The following is a 21,990-nucleotide window of genomic DNA, read 5'->3' on the forward strand; positions in this document are numbered from 1 at the left end:
ATGAGATGCCCATCTGAGCTACCTGATGGAGCTAATGAGCCAGATCTCCAGGACCAGCCATTTAGTGCTTGGTGGATTGTAGATTCATATCTAATGTGCTGTACACTATTGCCTAAATATCTCTTCCAGCATGGTTGCTTCCCAGGTTTCTCCCACCCAACTGTGTTGTTTTTTTTTTATTATTTTTCACCAGATGAATTACCTTTCATTTTTAGAAGTTGCATCTAATTCTGTTATTTCCTGCTCTGATTTTTAATCTCTTTAGGCACTCTTGTAGTATTATTCCCGAGTCTTGATTGGTATCTGCATCTTCTTGCAACTTAATTTCTTCTGCAGATTTCAATATTGTGTTAGATGCTCCCTGTTATATAGATCATTGATAATAGTCGTCCCTTTTTTTAATTTTTTTTTGTTTTTCTTCTATCTTCCAATACCTCCCTAATTGGCCACAACTTTTCAAATATAATTATTTCTGACCAGTAGCACTATTCCTCCACCTCTTCTTCTTTTCTTATATCTCTATTTACATTTCAACTATGAGAATCATCCCACCATCTCCGTTATATGCACTGGATAATAATATCAGTCCATTAGTAAGGCTGCTTTCTCATGTAGCTTGCATTTGTGTAAAGACATTTTAGCTTTTCCTTCCTGATATTTCAAGAACTGGTTCCATCTTCTGCTTTATTTGTATGTTGGAAACACATACCAGATCTTTTGAGTTAGGCAGAAGTTTCCTTTTTCTGAATACCTGCAGTTTAAAGGCCGCTTAACAAGTCCTGCCGTCTTTAAACCTAGGTGGTGAGTGCCCCTTCTATTTCAGTGGAGACATCTAATCCAAACCGCTGTTCAAAACAGAAGTTGTTCTGATGCTGTATGCATGGGCTCTTCTTTACCAACCCACCACCCAGTTGGTCTTCAGTGATCATTCCTCTCCTTTCTTTGCTTGCACAAGAAGCACTTCCCTCTCACTTCTGTTCCCAGATCCCTCAGGTGAAGCAGTGTCACAGCAAGTCCGTCTTTCTTGGTGTCAGTTGTTCCCACATAGACTGTATGACGTTCCTGGTATACTTCAGACAGTACCCTTATTGTAGCGTTTTCAGAATTGTCACTCAACATTACTTGTATTCCCAGTGACTCCCTTTCAGAATGTTCTTATTGCTGGTGGTCAATCTTTTCCTTATTTAGATAGTCACAGAGTAAGAATGCTAGATCAGCATTGTTCTTTATGATCCACTTATTCTGTAACACCTAATAACGATCCAGAACCAGGCTTTTCAGTCTCCTTCAAATATCTGTAATTAGCCAGGGCCTTGGTTGATGTCTGTCTCAATCTTGTCCAGTGGCAACATGGTCAGTACACAGAGAGGATGAAGAGAAAAATGTAATGAGGAAAGATGATCCAGTGGTTAAGGTGATAACTTGGGACTTCGGGACACCTGGGTCTCCAAGTCCTAGTTCATTTCCCTGCTCCACTGCAGACTTCCTATTTTACCATAAGTAATTTAATTTCTCTGCCTCAGTTCCAAAATGAAGATAATAGCACTTCGCTACCTCACAGGAGTGTTGTGACGATAGATACATTAAGGATTGTGAAGTGCTCTCATATTGCAGTAATGTGGGCCATATAAGTTTTCTAAGAATCTAGAACATATTTTGCTCAGAGAATATTCTGACATGAGAACAGCCATGTAGCTCCAAAGAGTCTTAAACCTGAAATGACCTGAAAAAGGAGGTGAAATAGAAAGAGAGGGAGCTGCTGTGGAAGCATGACTCAGAACAGGAAGTGGGCAAAACTGATGACCTCAACCAGTTAAGCTTACTCCACATTCTAATGATTAGCTTGGGAAGGTGACCCACTGACCCTTTGGCACATGCTGCTGTCAGGAGCGATGAGGTGAATCATTTGGACCCAAATGTCGAACACTAGAATGTGTTTGGTGGGTTTTTTTGTAACTCTGCTGCTGCCTTAAATTTATACCAGCATGAGGGGGTGAGTAAAACTATTTTTTTCAATGCAAAAAATCCTTTGAAATCAAACTGGCCACTAGACAAGACATAGCAGCTGGTTAATAATCTCCAGCTTCATCTGCATCATCTTGGCCAAAATCTTCAAGTTTGAACTGATGTTGGAGATGTGACAATGAACCCTACTGTTCAGGTTATTTCTTGGTTTTTCATTAATTAATATAACAATGTCTGTCGTGTTAGTTTTATTTGTTTGTTCCACATGACTGGTTGTACATTGTTAGGGTTTGATATGATGATGCTGTGATTAACTCTGCTATTGTTTCCTTTTGGTTTGGTGCCCTAAACTATTATTTTTAAGAGTTCTGGCGGTATATTATGAAGTTCCTTGGATGCAGCAGGCAGTGTATATTTTAGGTACAGTAAGTAGGATGCTGTTTGCCATTTGATACTATGACTTTTATGCAGTGGTATTTGAGTTGATCATGTTGCTTTAGTTTAGGCATTAATAAGGCATGGCAGCACCTCTTTCTGTGCTGTCAGCTGAGATGTTTAGCATGTTGTTGTTGCTGTGTGCACTGTGAGGTTCCATTTCCTCACGGAGTGCTGGAGGGGCTCCAGTAGACAATACACACTATTTGAATGTCCAATAATGAGAGACCACATATCTCATTGGGTAGGGTACTGGATTCACACTCAGGAGACATGGGGTCTCTTCCTGGCTCTGCACTGCCCTGCTGTGTGACGTGGGCAAGTCACATCACAGTATGCCTTTCATACTGTGTCTGTCTTGTCTATTTAGACTGTAAGCTCTCTGCGGCAGGGGTTGTCTCTTACTGTGTGTTTGTACAGAGCCTAATGCAATGGAACCCACTGGGATTTCTAGACACGATTGTAATAACCAACAAATGTAAATGTTGAGTTATTTAATATTCATTTTTTAAAATAGTTATTGAGTTTCCACCTCCAGTTTATTTGCTCTCTCATCCAGTGAGTTATTCTGTTGCATTCTGTCTTGTGGTAAACTATAAACTGTCATGGGATAAAACGGAAGGTCCTTTCATGGATTGAGAACTGGTTAAAAGACAGGGAACAAAGGGTAGGAATTAATGGTAAATTCTCAGAATGGAGAAGGGTAACTAGGGGTGTTCCCCAAGGGTCAGTCCTAGGACCAATCCTATTCAATTTATTCATAAATGATCTGGAGAAAGGGGAAAACAGTGAGGTGGCAAAGTTTGCAGATGATACTAAACTGCTCAAGATAGTAAAGACCAAAGGCGATTGTGAAGAACTTCAAAAAGATCTCACAAAACTAAGTGATTGGACAACAAAATGGCAAATGAAATTTAATGTGGATAAATGTAAAGTAATGCACATTGGAAAAAATAACCCCAACTATACATACAATATGATGGGGGCTAATTTAGCTACAATGAGTCAGGAAAAAATCCTTGGAGTCATCGGGACAGTTCTCTGAAGATGTCCACAGCTGTCAGAGCGGTCAAAAAAGCAACAGGTACGTTAGGAATCATTAAAAAGGGAATAGAGAGAATAAAATGAGAATTTATTATGCCCTTATTAAATCGCATGGTACGCCACATCTCAAATACTGTGTAGCAGATGTGGTCTCCTCACCTCAAAAAGATGATAACTGCACAGAAAAAGGTTCAGAAAAGGGCAACTAAAATGATAGGTGTTGGAGAGGTCCCATATGAGGAAAGATTAAAGAGGCTAGGACTTGCAGCTTGGAAAAGGAGGAGACTAAGGGGGATAAATTAGAAGTATATAAAATCATGAGTGATGTGAGAAAGTGGCTAAGGAAATGTTGTTTACTTATTCCCATAATACAAGAACTAGGTCACCAAATATTAATATAGGGCCAGCAGGTTTAAAACAATAAAAGGAATGTTCTTTCACACAAGCGCACAGTCAACTGTGGAATTCCTTACCTGAGGAGTTGTGAAGGCTAGGACTATAACAGTGTTTAAAAGAGAACTGGATAAATTCATGGTGGTTAAGTCCATAAATAGCTATTAGCCAGGATGGGGTAAGGAATGGTGTCCCTGGCCTCTGTTTGTCAGAGGATGGAGATGGATGGCAGGAGCGAAATCACTTGATCATTACCTGTTAGATTCACTCCCTCTGGGGCACCTGGCATTGGCTGCTGTCGGTAGACAAATATTGGGTTAGATGGACCCTTTGGTCTGACCCGGTACGACTGTTCTTATGTTCTTATGGTAGAACTGTAATGACTCCTGGGGATGGGGATGGGGATGGGGATGATTGCTGTCATGTTCCAATATCAGTGGCAGGTTATCAACATTCACACTTTCTCTTTAGAGTCCATTTAGTAGGATGCTGCAGATAAGCTAGCTAAAGATGGTTATTTGCTCCTCTGTCTGAAGCTAAAAGTTGATCTTTTAGCAATAAGATACTGTATCCAGAATATAATCCCCGTAGTTACACTCATCATGGCTATAGAGGCCCTGAAAGATAAAGTGCTGCCCTTATTCAGTACCAGCTTAATCAATTGAGCCTGAAGAGCTTCCCCCACCAGCAGCCATGTATGAGGTGGCCCTCCTGTGGGTCTAAACAGAGCCGATGCTGTCTGGGCAACTCCTCTCATCTTTTAAAAGAAAAACCTGACTATCAACAAAATTTGCCTCAAAAGGGGAGAGAGAAAAAAGAAAAACGGACAAGGTAAGCATCAAGGGCACGGCAATCTGAACTTGCTGCACCGTCAGCAGCTAGAAAGGAACAGAGCAGAGAGAGTTGGTTGGGGCCACTTCCCCTTTTAGACCCTCAGAACCCGCCACAATGGGCCCAGTGGACACTGATTTCTAGAAGGTTCCAGAAGCTCATGGCGTAGATGCCTTGATCCCATAATGTGAATATGCCAAGCTGAAATACTCCCGTTCTAAGCAAGTAATAATGGATAGTGTTCTCAGTAATATATGCATAATACAGTCCATAATGACACGGTGCCTGCCCACTTGATGAACTGTCAGTCTACTGTATAACTTCTGTAGGAAAGGAGAAGCTGAAGAATGAGGAGAGCCAGATGCTGAACAGAGCAAAAGTATCAGATACATATTTTATCTATACAGTGTGTTACAGGTATCCTATTGTGACTAAGACTAATGGCCAGTGATTTATTTAAATTACAGGGAGGTGAAAAAGAATATCCCCTGTACAGTTAAGCAATAATACACAGTAGATGTGTTTGAAAAGGGGTCAGTACCAGTGCTGGGTTTACAATGGCTCCAGTGGCTCCATGGACCTGGGCCCATGCTTAGAAGGGGCCCTAGCCTGTTCTGCTTCCACTGAGCCCCAAGAACCTGCTTGCTCCCCCCACTTGCTCCTCTCCGCTCCGTGGCCCCACCCCCTGCTCCTCTCAGCCCCCTGACCGGACCCCAGTACACCTCCGGCTCCGGGAAGTCTCTGCGTCCCACCACCTGAGGGGTCCCACCTGTCTCCCCGAAGCTGAGCTGGCTGGGACTGGTGTAGAAGCCTGGCCAATCTCAGCCGAGTGGAGGGGGTGACAGTGTGGAGGGCTTGGCTGAGCCCCTCCAGGCATGTGCGTCTTGAGGGAGCCAGTCCAGGCAGGCCTTGGCCTGGCTGATTACGTCAGTCCCGAGGGCCCAGAGTGGCCCGGCAGGCACAGTTGCTTCCCAGAAGGACTGGTGAGTGCAGCCAGGAGTCAGGGCTTTGGAGAGTGGGTCTGTGGGGGGTTGTCATAAACAGATAGTTACAGGTTACTGTCTCTCTTACCTGTAAAGGGTTAAGAAACTCAGTGAACCTGGCTGACACCTGACCAGAGGACCAATGGGGCACAAGATACTTTCAAATCTTGTGGAGGGAAGTCTTTGTTTGTGCTGTTTGTTTTTTTCTTTGTTCGCTCTTGGGGCTAAGAGGGATCAGACGTGCAACCAGCTTTTTTCAGTCGTTCTAAAACAGTCTCTCAGGTTCAAAATAGTAAGTACTAGCTAGAAAAGGCGGATTAGTTTTATGTTTGTTTTCTTATCTTGCAAATATGTATTTTGCTGGATGGATATTTTACCTCTGTTTGCTGTAACTTGTAACTTAGGCTAGGGGGCAGGGAGTCCCTCTAGTCTATGTATAGCCGAAGACCCTGTAAACATTTTCCATCCTGGTTTTACAGAGAGAATTTTTACTTTCTTTCTTTAATTAAAAGCTCTCTTTTTTTAAGAACCTGATTGATTTTTTTCCTTGTTCAAGACCCAAGGGGATTGAGTCTGAACTCACCAGGGAGTGGTGGGGGGAAAGAAGGTAGGGGAAGGTTAATTCCTCTCTGTTTTAAGATTCAAGAAGTTTGAATCACAGTGATCTCTCAGGGAGAGTCTGGGAGGGGGAAAGGAGGGGGAATGGTTTATTTCTCTCTGTTTTAAGACCCAAGGGGTTTGGGTCTTGGGTCCCCCAGGAAAGGGTTTGGGGGACAGGAAGTGTACCAAAACACTATATTTTTTGTTGGTGGCAGCGTTATCAGATCTAAGCTAGGAATTAAGCTTAGAAGGGTACATGCGGGTCCCCACTTCCTGGATGCTAAAGTTCAAAGTGGGCATAATACCTTGACAGGGGTGCTGGGCCGTGAAGGGGAGGGGAAGATCTGTGTGTGTAGGGCACTAGGAAGTGGGGAGTCTGTAGGGGGTGCTGGGCAGTTGTGGGGCTGTGAGCAGCGGTGGTGGTGTGCAAGGCACTGTGGATTTGTGGGTGGGTTTGGGGGCGTTTCTGGCCATAGGAAATCAGGGTTTCTGTGTGGGGGGACGACCTGTGTGGTGTGGCATGAGCCTGCTCCCAAGGGGAAGGAGCATGCTGGCAGCACAGGGCCAGGCTGGCCACTGTGCATCTGGCAACGGCCGGTTCGTAAATAGCACCCTTGCCATGCCATGCCCCATTGCCTCTGGCTGGCCCCTCACTTCAGGGACTGACCTTCCCACGCCATGCTCCGTTGCCTCCACGGAGGCCTACAGAAATGCTTGGCGCCAGGCCCGCAAAAGGTTAATCAGGCCCTGATATGATCAGGACCACACTGTTACAGCTCTTTAACCTCTGACAGTCTACCAGAGGCAAAAGTAAATGAGGGGAATCATGCTGTACAAACTGGCCACCTTCCCAGATTTCCTTCTTCCAGCTTTCCTGTTTTTAAATAATGTTAATTACATTCGATTTTTCAAAAAGAGAGGCTACTATATACATTTGTGCACTGACCAACCAAGAACAATGTTCTCTCTTTTTATCTCAGTGTAGTATTGAAGGACTGCTCTTTCAATGAATGGCCAGGCACTCTGTTGGCAAGTAGAGAGAATGTTAAAAGCCCTTTGGATATAAAAGAATTACCCCTGACCTTCTGATTTCCCAAATTTGGGGCTGACTGATTTATTCAGCTTTTGCTTTAATGAGGTGTTAGGGTGGGAAAGTGATAAGAAGCTGATTTCCATTGTAGTTCTGCCAGTACTTCCTGATGGAAAAAGACACCACCCTGATGTTAAGAGACTTTGTGTAAACAAAGCACTTCGGGAGGCATAATGTAGTCAGGTTATAAGAGTAAATCTAATGGAGTTTAATTTGGTTGGGAGATGAGGTGCAATAGTCTTATTAAAAGCAGAAAACCTTCCAATGTGAGAGAGGTTACTGCACATTAGGAAACACCTTTAATCTTTTGATGTACATGGTAAAGAAGAGAGACAGTTAGTCCCAAGAACAAAACAACATCAGATTTGTCAAGATTTTGGAATATTTCTTGCTACTTTGTTAAACATGTATTGTTTTCTGTTTTGTCTGCTTTCTCATGAGAAGCAAACTGCCCAGGGGGTCCATTCTTCTACGCTTATGAAATCTTTTCCCTGCAGGATCAAACTTCCTTGTTAAATGTATTCAGAAGAAGACTTAATTACTGCAAAACAGAAAGTATTGAAGCTCTTTTACAACTGAGAGATAACGTAGACTCCTAACTGAGGAGCTCTCTGAATGTTGGCTAAATATATTATTTGCTTTCCAGAAAGACTCATAATTATAAGATTGATGACTTCTGTGGACTCTTTAACGATCTCTGTGATGTAAGAGTTGCAACATGTTGCCCTTGCAGTACATAGCATTTTTTACTTGCCTTCCAGAGGTGGTATTTAGTAGTTAGAGTGGAGAAATCGAACCAAAATCCATGGGTTCAGCTCTGACATTGACTTGCTGTGTGATCGGGAAGTGGAATCTAGCAGAACATTGCATGCTTCATGAACTTAGGAGGTGTAATAAGAGTCAAAACATAAATTTTCTTGGAAAATGTTCTAAAAAGTATATTATATTTTTTGATAGAGTGACTAATATTTGTCCTTTGGGCAAGTTATTCCATAATTGTTCAGTGTGGGGTTCCTTGGTATGGTCCATTGTTGGAGACAGGATATTAAATTTAGTTGAACTAACTGGTCTGCTCCAGCACAGTAATTCCTATGCAAGCCTTCAATAAGACACTATGGGCCAGATCCCCAGCTGGTGTAAATCAGTATATCTCTGTTTAAGTCAAGAGAGATGTCATCAGTTTATATGAGCTGAGGGTTGAGTCCAATGTGCATAAAATCCACGTAATCTGTTCATGCTTTTCTTGCATATATGATTTCTGCTTTGTGTTAGAGATTATTTTGCCTGTATGTCTTGGCTCACTGTGGAATTGTGAACCCTTAGGTGAGTAATAGAGACATCTTGAGGAATGCGCAGACTATTGAATTATAAACAAAATAAATGGGCAGCTTCCAGCTCAGACAAATTTAGCACAGTATCTGCTGCTGTTACCAGAGAGCTGATTGAAATTTTAGAACTGTGTGCCTGCCAACTGCAGGAGCTCTAGTTCAGGTCCTGACTGTGGTGATGCGCACACACAGACTCCAGTCATCATACAGTGAAACTCTAACTGAATTAAGCCTGATCCAGTACCGGGTCTTTTTGTCTACTACAGATTGGTAGTCAACCCATCATATCCCAAAGGTGGGTTTCCAAAATACAGGCAGCTGTTGACTCAGCTCCTTCCTGTTCCACACCTCTGCACTTTCCTGATTTTGGACCAGCTGTTCACTGGCCCAGACCCCAACATAAACTAGAGGAGATATGTATGTATAACTTGTGCCTACCAATGGCGCACCAATACTGGAAATAACAGTGTCAGAAACCTAACATTCCTTCGTAAGTTGCAGGAGGCAGAGTTATTAGTGGCCACAAAGTCATGCAGGGAAGGTTTTTAACCGAATGCTGCTATTAAATTTTAAAAAAAATCATAGTCTGATATCTGCTTTTATTCTCCAGTGACAACCTTAGCAACTCATTCCCATCTGTGGTTATAATGGTGTCTAGAATTCCACGTTCAGTTTCTGGACACCTCAAAACCGGGAAGTTGTCACTAAATTGGAGGGAAGCAATAAAAATGGTCAAAGGGCAGAAGGGATTAATTAAAGAGGAAAGATTAAAAGAACTAAATGCTCATGCATGGCCCGTGATGATTACGGTGTGATATGAACCATATAAAGGTATCTTGGATGGTTTCAAGGAAAAGAGTAATTTGAAGTTAACCAAAACAAACATTATGACTTAATGTCAGCAAAAACTTCCTAAAAAAGAGATCTGTTAGAGTGATTATGTTTCTATTCAGTAGTGCCAGAAGCCCAATTAGGAGCAGGGCCTTGAAGTGTCTGTGAAGGGAGGTGGTGGAAGCTCTGTTGTCTGTGTCCTTTTTAAGTGTATTAGAGAAAGCAGCATAGAATGTACAGTTTGGAGCAGACTCACTGAAAGAGGAATAGACAAGATGATCTAGCAGGTTTTTGCTGTCTCTAATTTCTATGATTCTGGGTTAGAACTGGGCAAAACATTTATGGACAGTCATGTTAAATTTGTTTATGGTTCATTTCACATGGTTTCAAACCTCCAGAAATTTGAGGAGATTGAACACTTTTTTTTTTAATAGTGAACTGGGAGAAAACTTGGCAAGCTGCTGAGAATTTGCACATGTGCAAATTCTCAAACCATGCTGCTGGAGAAAGTGGTATTTCTATTCCCTGCACATACACCAAAACAAATTCCCCAAAATATATGAGCTAATGGGAGACCGCAGAGCTGGGACTTTGGAGGTCTGATTCCACTGTCACTGCTGAATGGCCTTAATAATATTTTGCACATATGCAGCACTTCACAAAGGTTATTTAGTTACATAGTTAGCTAAATTTATAAATAGGTAAATTGACTTAGTTACTGCTCCCCATATGACTGCATCATTTTTTAGATGGGGGTGATATTGGAAGTGGGCTTCCTACATAGATCTGTGCAGTTTGTTCTCTGTTGAGTTTCAGCATGGTCACAGGCTCAGCTACGTCAGCTAATAAAAGCTCAGTTAAGGTTGTTGGCCTATGGTGCACAATTTTTCCTGCAGTTAGAGTTCAAGCAGAGGGGTCAGACAGAGAAATAAAGGTAAGATACATCACAGAAATTCCCACAGGCAACGTTGAGCAGAAACTAAAGAAAAAAAATCTGTATCTTAATCTTTTGGGATTTCATTAAGGTCAAGATGCTTTGTTCAGTTTGGTTCTCACTCCCTGTTGCTATCAAATTAATGGATTTGTTTCGATGGTTTTAAAAAAAATCCAAATAAGTCTAAACATTTCAATTTGACATTTTCTAAATTCAGTATTTTGATTTATTTTATTTGAAAGTACTATTCACTTTTCACTTTGAATTTTATTTCTGTTTTTAACTAATAATAATAATAAACCCCTCAAATGAAAAAATAATGTTTTGGGTCAAAAGAAATATGTAGTTTGACTCCAAATGAAATTTTCAACTTTTTAGTTTCACTGAAAAACATGAAGTATTTTCATTTTAGGTTGACCTGAAACAATTTTTGTTACTGTTTTAATCACCACACTGAAAAAATCAGTTATTTGCACAGCTCTAATGGCAGAGGACTATGGGATTAAGCGGAGAGTGGATGCAGACAACTGTCTAATTGCTTGGGCCAGGTAACTGAGAGAGGCAACTTCTCCCACCCCCACCCAGTGCCTCACTGGCATGACAACCCTGTCCCATTCCCAGCTTTGTTTTTTCCTTTAAAGAGAAGAAGGGTAAGCTGGGAGCTAAGGGAGGAGGTATGAACAGAAAGAGTGAGCAAAGGTGTAGCATGATTGGACCTGAGAATGTTGATCAAAGGCCATAATAGTGAGAAATAATTGCTCTGATGTGTTGTGCCCAAATGTACAGCCTGAGCCAATAGAATTAAACTGACTGCAAATAAAAGATAGGCAGGGTCCAGTCCTGCTCCTACCGAATTTTAATGAGAATTTGATCAGTGAAATCAATGGAGGTGGGTTCTTGCACTAATTTTTGGGATATGTTTAGTCTGATGGTCATTAGACAATTTACATAAAGATTGTTAAACCTTCTAAATGAGAGCCTAAGTGTAGAAAGAGAAGAAAAAATGTGAAATATATGGAAATATCCCAAATCTGTTAAGCAATAACTTGCAAAGACCTACTTATATTTCGTCAGTGCAGGCTCTCATGTAATGGCATCTCGGTCAAGATCTTAATCATTCCCTCTTCTGAATAAATTAGATCAGATTAGTTAATTTGGATGTTTTAAAATAATTTCAATTAATCATGGCCTATAAATATCCAGACTAATTGAATCCGTTAATTTTTTATAATGAAACACTGAGCCCCTCACACACAAGTCACAACAGAGGACACACCAGCATTATAGGACTCATTTCATTCCAAAAGAGGTGTCACCTTATTCTATATAACCTTTATATTCATGGCATAGGGAGAAACAGACTGTTTTTGGGACATTTCTTACAACTCTTCCTGTAATTGCTTGCAGAAAATTGAACTTACTATTTTTCTGAAAAGAAAAATACCCAAAAATATCTAAACATAATTGTGGCTGAACTGTGTTAAAATATGTTCAGGAAGATGGGATGGTATTATGGCTAATGTACTGGACTGGAACTGAGCAGATCTGCATTCTGTTCCTAGCTCTGCCAAAAACTTCCTGTGCGACCTTGGGCAAGTCACTTAATCTCATTGTGCCTCAGTTCCCTATCTGTAAAATGGGAATAATAATACTTGTTTTCTTCTACTCTTTGTAGCTGCCTTAACTAACTTAACTATTTTGTTTTGCCTGTGAGCACAGAAAAATATCGGTTATCCTCATATAGAGATCTGTATTTTAACACTGGTAAAACATAAGTTTTCTAACATGCATGGACTTAAATTTTTTCATTAAAACTTGCCAGCACAGTCACACAGTCTACTCACATGTCCTTTACTATGTTGAGGGATGATCATTTTTAGAATTGCTGATATTTCACTCACCCTGAAAACTTTAAAAGGCTGTTGTAACAAGTTTTTATGCTGTCCTCACAGGCAAGAACATTGTTTTAACATAATTGGGCCATAACCATATTTTATCACCCATGTGTAAACATGGATTTTATTTTTGTTGTTTTAGTACACTAAGGGTCTAAGATGCACCAGACAACATCCAAACAGTGCCGTCAGGTGAGACTTGTTCCTGTACACCATGTATCTCTTTGTGTAGAAGCAGAAAGATGGCCCTGATCCAGATCTGAGCTACTGTTGCATGCGTCCCCTAGCCCTGCCCAGAGAAAATAAACACCATATAAAAGGTACAGATAGAAGAGCTGGTGTTTGACAGCTGGCTAATTTTCTTGGCTTTGGGCATAGGTGGCATAATAATAGCTAAGTGTGTTTGATAGACTGCCCTGCTCCTTCACTGCTATTAGGAAAATACCTTGAATTATTTAAAAAACAACAACAAACCCTTAGCATTCCATGCATGAAGGGTGTGACTGCTGAAGTAGGGGAAAAAAATCCTGACATCTCAGTTCCTTGTGTCAGATAATTCCTGATTGCCTAACAGCTGTCTCAGAGGTAAATTGGTCCCTAGTGCCGGAAAAAACACTCATGGGATCCTCTGGGTTCTGAGGCAGGGAAATGTTGTTGTTCTTGGGGCAGGGTCCTGAAAACTATATCGGGCACAGTGCTTATTATTGGACTGAGTCCAGGTGGGAGATTGGGCCTTTAACTTTAAATTCTTTGTCCTCAACTACATATTTTAATTAGTCCCTCAGAGCAGTTTATCTCTTAAGACTTCAAAAAGCTGAAAACAAACAGCACGTACAAAGCTGTAAGGACCTGACCTGAAGGCAATAGCCTGCATACCAAGACCTGATTCTGAGCAGCCTTCTGGCCCCCCTTTACACTGCTCTAACAGCAAAAAGGGCAGGACACCAGCTAGATCTCTCCACTGTGGAAGCCCCCTTCCCCTGTAAGGAATGACCTTGAGCTGGCCTCCCACACAACCCTCAGACAGGTGAGCCCAAGCGATGAGTGAAAGGTGGTCTGTGGAATACACCGCACTGCAGCTATTCCAGGCTTTCAGACGGCAACTTTGGGAGCATTGCAGCCAACTGTAAACTAAAGGCAAGGCTAGTCTGTGCCAGAAGTTTATGCTAGCAGCCCTATAATTTAGAATGCAGCATAAATTCCCCCTTTTTCCCCCATATGCTGTGGCCAGTTGAGCTTGGTTGCATCTCAGAATCAGGACTCAAGATAACAGGTGTTCAGAAAATAAGGTGATGATATTCTGTGCCACTGAAATCAATAGAAAAACTTAAGTTGGCTTCATTGGGACCAGTCACAGACAAGACTTTATATAGTCACATTATTTATAATAATTGTCATCTGCTGTAGAACATGGCATTTTGAAATATTCCATGTTAGGAAATTTTATATTATCATCATCAACTGCTCACTGTACATTAAAAGGACACTGTCAACTTTGACATCTTTTTTTTTATGAGTTACAAGTACTTTCAAACAATATACCTGTTCTCTAATTGCCTGCTAACTTTTGTGATTTTCCTATCTAAAAAAAACAACAAAAAAACCTCTCCCTTGTTGCCATGTGAAAGACCCACACAAACGGGATAGTGACATAGGAGGAGAGAATAAACATTGCAATACACAAAGTAACCTGAAAAAAATATATTCCCACTTCTAATCTCTCTCTCAGCTAAAGTAATCTTCAGTGTAGTTTGTAATAATTGGAGGTAACACAGTTTCACACACAGGCATGGTTTTAAAATTCATGGTGTCCTTTTAACCACTTTGAGAATTATTATTTGTGTACCTGATGGTATGGGCCCCTTTTGAGAGCCTGGACCACCAATTGCACATCCTCCTCTCTCCACTGTTAAAGCTAATTTTGATTCCATTAGGAGTCCATCCAGAGACTGCTGAGCTGAATTCATGTTGGACCAATGGTGCACCAGCACCAGGGCTCCCCTACTATGAGCTGAAATCGCTAAGAGTTGAAATCACTAAAGAGCTGGAATTACTGAGCTGAGAGCACTAAGTGCTGTGCTAACTAGTGGGGGAGCCTGAAGACCTATCACTAAGCAACTGGCGGAGCCGAGCAGTTTACAGCGTGTTGGAGCAGCCCATGGAACAGTAAGCGGAGTGGAGCGGTTTGCGGGGACGCCTAGAGTGGCTCATGGGTCAGCTGGAGGAGCGGCACAGCTGGTGAGGTGGAGCTGGTCATGGTGAAGGCTGCAGCAGAACTCCACGGAGAGGCGGAGCAGTTGGCCTTGGCCCACGTAAGGTACCCCTTAACACCCTGTGTGGGTCCCCCCCCATTTCCACCCAGGCTGAGGGGGGGTAAAACTCTGCGGATAAACTTTTGAACTCTGGAGTGGCACTGACCAGAGACTTTTGGGTTGTTGGACTTTGGGGTGATTGGACTTAAGACCTTAAGGGGGAAAGGACATTGCCAAATGTACTTGGAGGTGGGTTTTTGCTTATGGTTTGTGTTATAATCCTGTTTGTGGTGTTTCTCCAATGCGATGCCGCATTGTTTCCCTTCTTTATTAAAAGGATTTTGCTACACTCAGACTCCGTGCTTGCGAGAGGGGAAGTATGTAAGTGTCCCAGGTCACTGGGTGGGGGCTCGAGCCAGTTATGCATTGTGTTATTGAAACGGAACCCCTGGATACTGAATCCGGCCCTTGTTGCTGCCAACTCAGAGGGGCAGAAGGGTTACATATGTATTATTGTATCACTTAGGAGCCCCGGTCGTGGACTAGGATCCCACTGTGCTAGGTGCTGTACAAACAGAACAAAAACAAGGTCCTGCCCCCACAATCGAACTGTACAACAAGCAACAGCAGATGGCTACAGACAGGTGGAGTGCAAAGAAACATCCAACAATATTGGTCAGCAAGGCAATAGTATCCGCAATGGGGCAGTCAAACCGTTGTCAAGCTTTTTGTGGGCATCACACCAAGGTGAGTTTAAGGAGGGATTTGAAGAAGGATAATGAGATGGCTTTGCAGATGTTTATGGGGCATTCCTCCCGAGCATGAGGGGCAGAATTAGAGAAAGCTTGGAAGTATTTGTTTGAAAATTTTAACAAGTGGCCAATGGATGCTGGTATCATTTATGGGAGTAGACAATTAGATTGAATGAGAGATGGTACACATGATTCTGTAAAGGGCCTCGAAAGTGAATACAAGCAGCTTTGTTTATGTCACAGAAAATGGGGAGCAGCGGAGGATATTCCCCCTCTCTGGCTAGTAGAGTGATCTTTGCAGCAGCATTCTGAATGGGTATGAGCAGGGCAAGACTGCATTTGTCAAGACCAGAGAGAAAGATATCAGGATGTGAGATAATGAGTTTTAGCCATATGGATGGATAGAGAAGGCCGTAACTCTAGAAATGTGGGGCAGAAAGAATCTGCAGACATAACCGAGATGTGAGGCCTTAAGGAAAGGTCTGTGTCGAAGATGATGCCCAGGTTATGAACTAGAGTGACAGGCAGGATAATGGGGGTATCCACAGTGATCAAGAAGGGAGTAATGGAGAGGGTTTGGGAGCAAGTTTGAGCTGTCTTTTAGCTATGTTGAGGAGATCTCAGAAAGACAGGCTGAGATTTTAGTTTGGACAGAAGGAGACAGGTCTGGAGAAGAGAGGTTCATCTGTGAATCATCCTCCTGGAGATGGTAGTTGAATTTTCTGTTTTGTGGACGAGAATACCCAGAGGTAAGATGTAGAAGGAGAAGAGAGGAAGACCAGAAAGAGCCCTGAGAAGCCTCCATAAAGGAGTGGGGTGAGGAAAGTCTTCCGAAGTACACCCTGAAGGAGCAGTTAGGAAGGCTGCTATCAAGAGTGAGGGGAGATCTGATAGCAGCCTTCAGCTACCTGAAGGGGGATTCCAAAGAGGATGGAGCTAGGCTGTTCTTAGTGGTGGCAGATGACAGAACAAGAAGCAATGGTCTCAGTGGGGGAGGTCTAGGTTGGATATTAGGAAAAATGGTTTCACTCGGAGAGTGGTGAAGCACTGGAATGGGTTACCTAGGGAGGTGGTGGAATCTCCATCCTTAGAGGTTTTTAAGGTCAGGCTTGACAAAGCCCTGGCTGGGATGATTTAGTTGGTGTTGGTCCTGCTTTGAGCAGGGGATTGGGCTAGATGACCTCCTGAGGTCTCTTTCAACCCTAATATTCTATGGAGAGAACTAGGAGAGGATAATCACAGAAGCCAAGGTACACCCAGTTGGCTATAAAAAAGACAGTTTTAAATAAAAGGCTGGCCAGTACAGAACATCGCAAGTGTCTAATGAAAACCTAACAGGAAACAGGGGAACACCAAGCTGAAAGGGCAAATCTTGGAACTACAAAGCTCAGCCCCACAATTTTTGTTTAGATGTGGCAGTTAAACAACATTAATGAGAGTCTGGATATTGAATGTGTAATCTGATCTGTAAAATGAATAGGAATAAGGGAGACTGGTTCAAACATAATAGCTATTATACCAAGATTAGGGCATAGGGGATCTCAAAATGAACCACATAATTGGTCTCAATTGGAGAAATTGACGGGGGCATATGCACCTTTCCAAAAACTGGGTTTGAAAATAGGAGTTCTGGAATTCAAGCAAAAGCTCTAGGTACTAGAGACAGTGGATGGAGTAGGCTAGTACTCGGAGGTGAAGCTGAGAATTATGTCTCTGAAGAGCTTGGCTGACTGGTTTTTGCTCATGTGCTCAGATTGCCAAATGTGTAGGCTTGGAAGAATTTAAACAAATTTCACCATATGCACACAGCCTAACAAAGAGTATTTCATTGAAATTTACAGATGGGTAAAGTAAGAATGCTGCTAGAGAAGTTACTAGAGTTTGATTTAAGGATTTTTACTTTGTATATTCTGACATGTGATGTTGACAATTCTGTGTGTTAATGGTTTAAGTTTTAACTTTTGTATCTCGACATGTCGTCTAACACCCCCCCAATATCCCACAACTTTGATAAATAGATTAGAAATAAAAAACTTAAACCCATAATTTTGCATATTAATTTTAAATTGATAAAATTGAAAAATGCTTAAAATAAACATCTATAGTATCAAAATTATTAAAAATAACTTGAATTCTTCCAAGCCTATATACGTTGGAGTCAAGAAGGAATTTTCCCTCAGGTCAGAATGACAGTAAGAACCTGAAGCAAGAACAGGGAATATTTGTTTGCTGAATGTTTGACAAGCAGCAAATAGTAAAAAGTGGAACTATGGTTACACAAAGTGAACCAGTGGAACTAGTAAATGCTGATACAGAAGGAAACTGTAAGGGGAAAAAGAAATCTGTGTGAGTCCTCAACAGAATGTGGCTTAGCATTTTCAGAGTTCAAAAAGACCCTTGTGACTGCTCCTGGTTTAGCTTACCTGTATTTTGAAGCCCTTTTTATATTGGACACAGGTGTTAGTGCTTATGGGGGAAGGGGGGCAGTGTTAACATAAGGACTATCTGAGAAGATATTAGGGAGAAGGAACAATGAGAGCATGATCCCATCATTAATTTCTCCTCATAACTGAAACAAGCCACAGGGCTCTACGCTTTGGCTAACCACTTAAATCAAAAAGGGTAACTCTTACAGAAATGGAAATTGTATGTGGTCCATTACAGATCACTTTAAGTGACCATGGGAGTGAAGGGTAAGATTATTAAGCAAATAACTTTTCACTACGAATATTTTCTTTGTGGGAGTGGTTAGCATTGTGGATGTGGAGCTGCTACGTAATAATGTAAGAATATTGATCTGCTGTAGTAATCTTATGAACACTATATGGGACCTGGTCAGTGCAGTGAAGTTACTATATATTGGGTAATGACTTTCCCAAGTCAATGCATTAATCTAGCTTAATAGGGAGCTTTGGTAAAACAAGCAGGACAGCAACACTCTGGATCTAGATAGTGGGAGATCCTACCAATAAATCAGAGGGGAGCGCAATGGGTTGTGAGTTTGCCACCAAGACCCTAGAGCAGGGGTAGGCAACCTATGGCACGTGTGCCGAAGGTGGCACGCGAGCGGATTTTCAGCGGCATTCACACTGCCTGGGTCCTGGCCACCAGTCTGGGGGGGCTCTGCATTTTAATGTAATTCTAAATGAAGCTTCTTAAACATTTAAAAAATCTTGTTTACTTTACATACAACAATAGTTTAGTTTAGTTCTATATTATAGATTTATGGAAAGAGACCTTCTAAAAATGTTAAAGTGTATTACCGGCACACAAAACCTTAAATCAGAGTGACTAAATGAAGACTCGGCACAGCACTTCTGAAAGGTTGCCAACCCCTGCCCTAGAGGATTTTGGAGTGCCTATAGGAAGCTTAGACCTGCCTACATCTCCATGTGGAAGATGGATTAACACCTGGTAAGACAGGTCTTAAAAAAAGACTATACATACATCTATTTTTGTGAAAGACTTTTGTTCTAAATACTTTGCTTTAAGACAAGCTGGGTGAGGTAATATATTAGACCAACTTGGTGAAAGACACAAGCTTTTGAGCTACACAGACCTCTTCTTTGGGGCTATTTGGTTACTGGATACAGACGGTCGTTGCTCCCAGAGAGTAGAGAATTGCAGGTATCAAACACAAGTTAGATTTACTGAGGCAATCACGGCTGCAATATAGGGACCTACAGCCCAGTCGGAAAATAGCATGATTCCATCCCAGGTGCTGACCTGAGGCCTGAAAAGGGGGGGAGAGGTGCAGTTGGCCTTTAACAGTGCAATGGCATCATCACAATCTCCCCCTAGACTCCATGAAATATATATTCAGAGGACCATGACAGCATGAAGCAGTGTTAAACACAGGGTGAGAGAGTTCTTTAAGTACTTACGCACTTTGTAAAGCTGCACCTCCTTGCAGTAACAGCAGCTGTTCTGGGGTATGGGCTATACTTGTATGCCCAGAATTTATTCCAAACCTTGACCTGGACTGAGTTGCATGATCCATAGCCATTTTAGTTTGTCATGCAGACTTCTAACAAACATGTTTGTTTTCCTCTTGCAACTTTTCAGTCTACCCATGTGCAAATTTAAACAAACCCAAACCTCAGTGGATTTTGACTGTTTATGGTCTGGAAAGACTGCAGTGAAAAGCCTTGTGATTACAGTACACAGCTGAACAACAATGTATAATGGCAAATGTGATTTAATGAGCACGGGAGTTTTATAGTAATCTGATGTCCGGTTTTTTTGACTATAGAAATAATAAATGGAGATTTCTGCTACGTATGGTTTTGGTGAAAGCCAGCTGGCCCTCTGTTAACTAAAATTCCCCTCAGATAGCTGAGAAACACAAAAGGAAGATTTGGAACAGTTTGTGTTCAAGTGTAGGGACATTAAGTGATGAAATTAATCAATCACATTCATTTCCAGAATGAAAGTCTGTTACATCCTAGTTACTTTATAAGCTCCAAGGTCAACTTCATCAGCTTGGCACCATACAGCCTAAAGTATTTAGTCTGCTGCCCCATATAAGTTATGATTCATACCTGATGTAAAATTAATGTTAAAAATTAATTTGTAAGAATTATAGCATTCCTGTTGTCCTGATTTGTAGAGGCATTGATTGGAAGTTGCAAGTACTTAGCAACTCTTTAAACAAAGTGTCAATTCGAAAACAGTTTACTCTAGTGGCTTGACGCCAATAGGAGTCTTTTCATTGATTTCAATGCGGTTTGGATGGGGCCAAGACCATTATTGTGCAAAAGCATTATAGTTCGGGGGGAACAAGTGGCAGATAGCTACTGGAGGAGTTGGTTTGTGTGATAAGATGCAAAGGCAGGTGTAAAACCTATTGTGTTTTCTCCCTTTGAGAGAACATGGAGTCCTGGGGTAGATTCTGCTGATGAAAGCCCTCTTCTGTATGTGGATTTAAGGTTTTGTGTTAGAGCTAAATTGAGTCAATCAGTTGTCCAGCATGCCATGGTTTAATCACAATTTTCAGTCCCTTTGTCTAGATTTCTCCCTTAAGGATCCCCAGGAAGGCTTTGCCACACTTCAAACAATTTGGATGGGATTTTTGAAAGCAATCAGCATTGGCCCACCTTTGCTGCTATTAAAAGTTTACCAATAGCTAAAAACTCTGCACTGGGAAGACTTAGGCCAACTCAAAGTTTTTTTGAAAATCCCACCTATTGCATTTTTATGTGAGTGGAAATTAAAAACAAAACCAGGTAGCTATCACTTCAGTTGTACTCAGTGCCTATAATTTACAAAGATACTTTTTATTTTCAGTCAGTTTGGGAGGAAAGTTAACATTTCTTGAAAAAGTTAAATTATAAGCCAGTTAAGATGATATACAGTACGTTTGATAACTGTTTCCATTAGAGTTTAGCGCAATATCTTCTCGTTGACACTTAGAATGGACTGTTCAGGAGGATTTTCTTTAGAACCAGCTGTGCAGTTATTGTTTATAGCTACCCATTTCCTTCATGTCTTAAGGCTATATTCAGATCTTACATAGTCATCTGCACACCCGAAATGTATGGGAAATGGTAGTCTCTACTAGATACATCCCCAATTAATAAATTCCATTTGGGCAGACCCCTCTGTCCTTGCTGACTCTCTGCATAGAGCTCATTGCAAGATCAGGGACTTTGGCAGGAGGACTAAGAATCATGCAAAAAGGGGAAAAGATGATCCAACAAGTTAAATGTTGTCTCCTCTACCAAAATGGAAGTGGACTGAACAAGCTCAGTCACCTAAAATACTTTTTTTTAACCTTTTGCAGGGGGCTGGTGACAATTCAATAGACTCCATCAATCAAATTGGCACAGTAACCTTTAGAGGTGAGTGATGAACTATCCAGGGGCAATCTTTGACTAGGGGTGGTTTGGAAGCTGAGCCATTACATGCTGTACACCAACAAAGTGAAAATGTAGCTGTTTATAGTATTTATTTTGCCTTGTGCTATAATGTTTGTTTAAATGTAAGAATTTGTTTAACCCATTCAAGCATAGGCAGTGGTATAATATTGTTGTATACTGATGAAAGGTGGTCCATTCACTACGTATGAAATTAATCAAGATCCAGAGATCAACTCCTCCTATTGATGCATGTTGAAAGGGCAGAAATAATACACTAACAAAACTTCCATATGCCCAATCCTAACTACAGAATGATTAAAACCTGTGTGGGCCTTTCTTCTGTGGATGGACTAGATCCCTATTCTAACCATTTTACCAGAACCTCGAAGGGCTGTAACATGATTTAGTAAGACATTAAAACATATCTTAGTGCAAAGTATGTTTTAATCTTTTTAGGATGAGCTACTAAATCCAAAAACATAGTAGATTTGCTAAGCCAAGGTATGTCCCAATAAGAGTTTGAAATAAGCATTTGATGTCTTGCAATGTCATCCTTAAGGACAGGGTGTGCAGGACTAGACACAGGTTTTTGTTGAAACCAGAAATAACTTTTATAAGATCATACATAATGATACATTGCTCTTACATTAGTAATTTACATTTAATTATTTTAAAAAGGTCTAAGGCTTTTTGTCATCTGGCTGTACCTTTTTTGAAATTTTAAGGTTGCCTCCCTAGAACAATCTATTAGTTTGCTTCTAATATAAATATAAATTTGTCAAATTTAAAACTGACCTCA

Source organism: Chelonoidis abingdonii, chromosome 5 (genome assembly GCF_003597395.2).
Source record: "Chelonoidis abingdonii isolate Lonesome George chromosome 5, CheloAbing_2.0, whole genome shotgun sequence".
Classification (NCBI taxonomy): domain Eukaryota; kingdom Metazoa; phylum Chordata; order Testudines; family Testudinidae; genus Chelonoidis; species Chelonoidis abingdonii.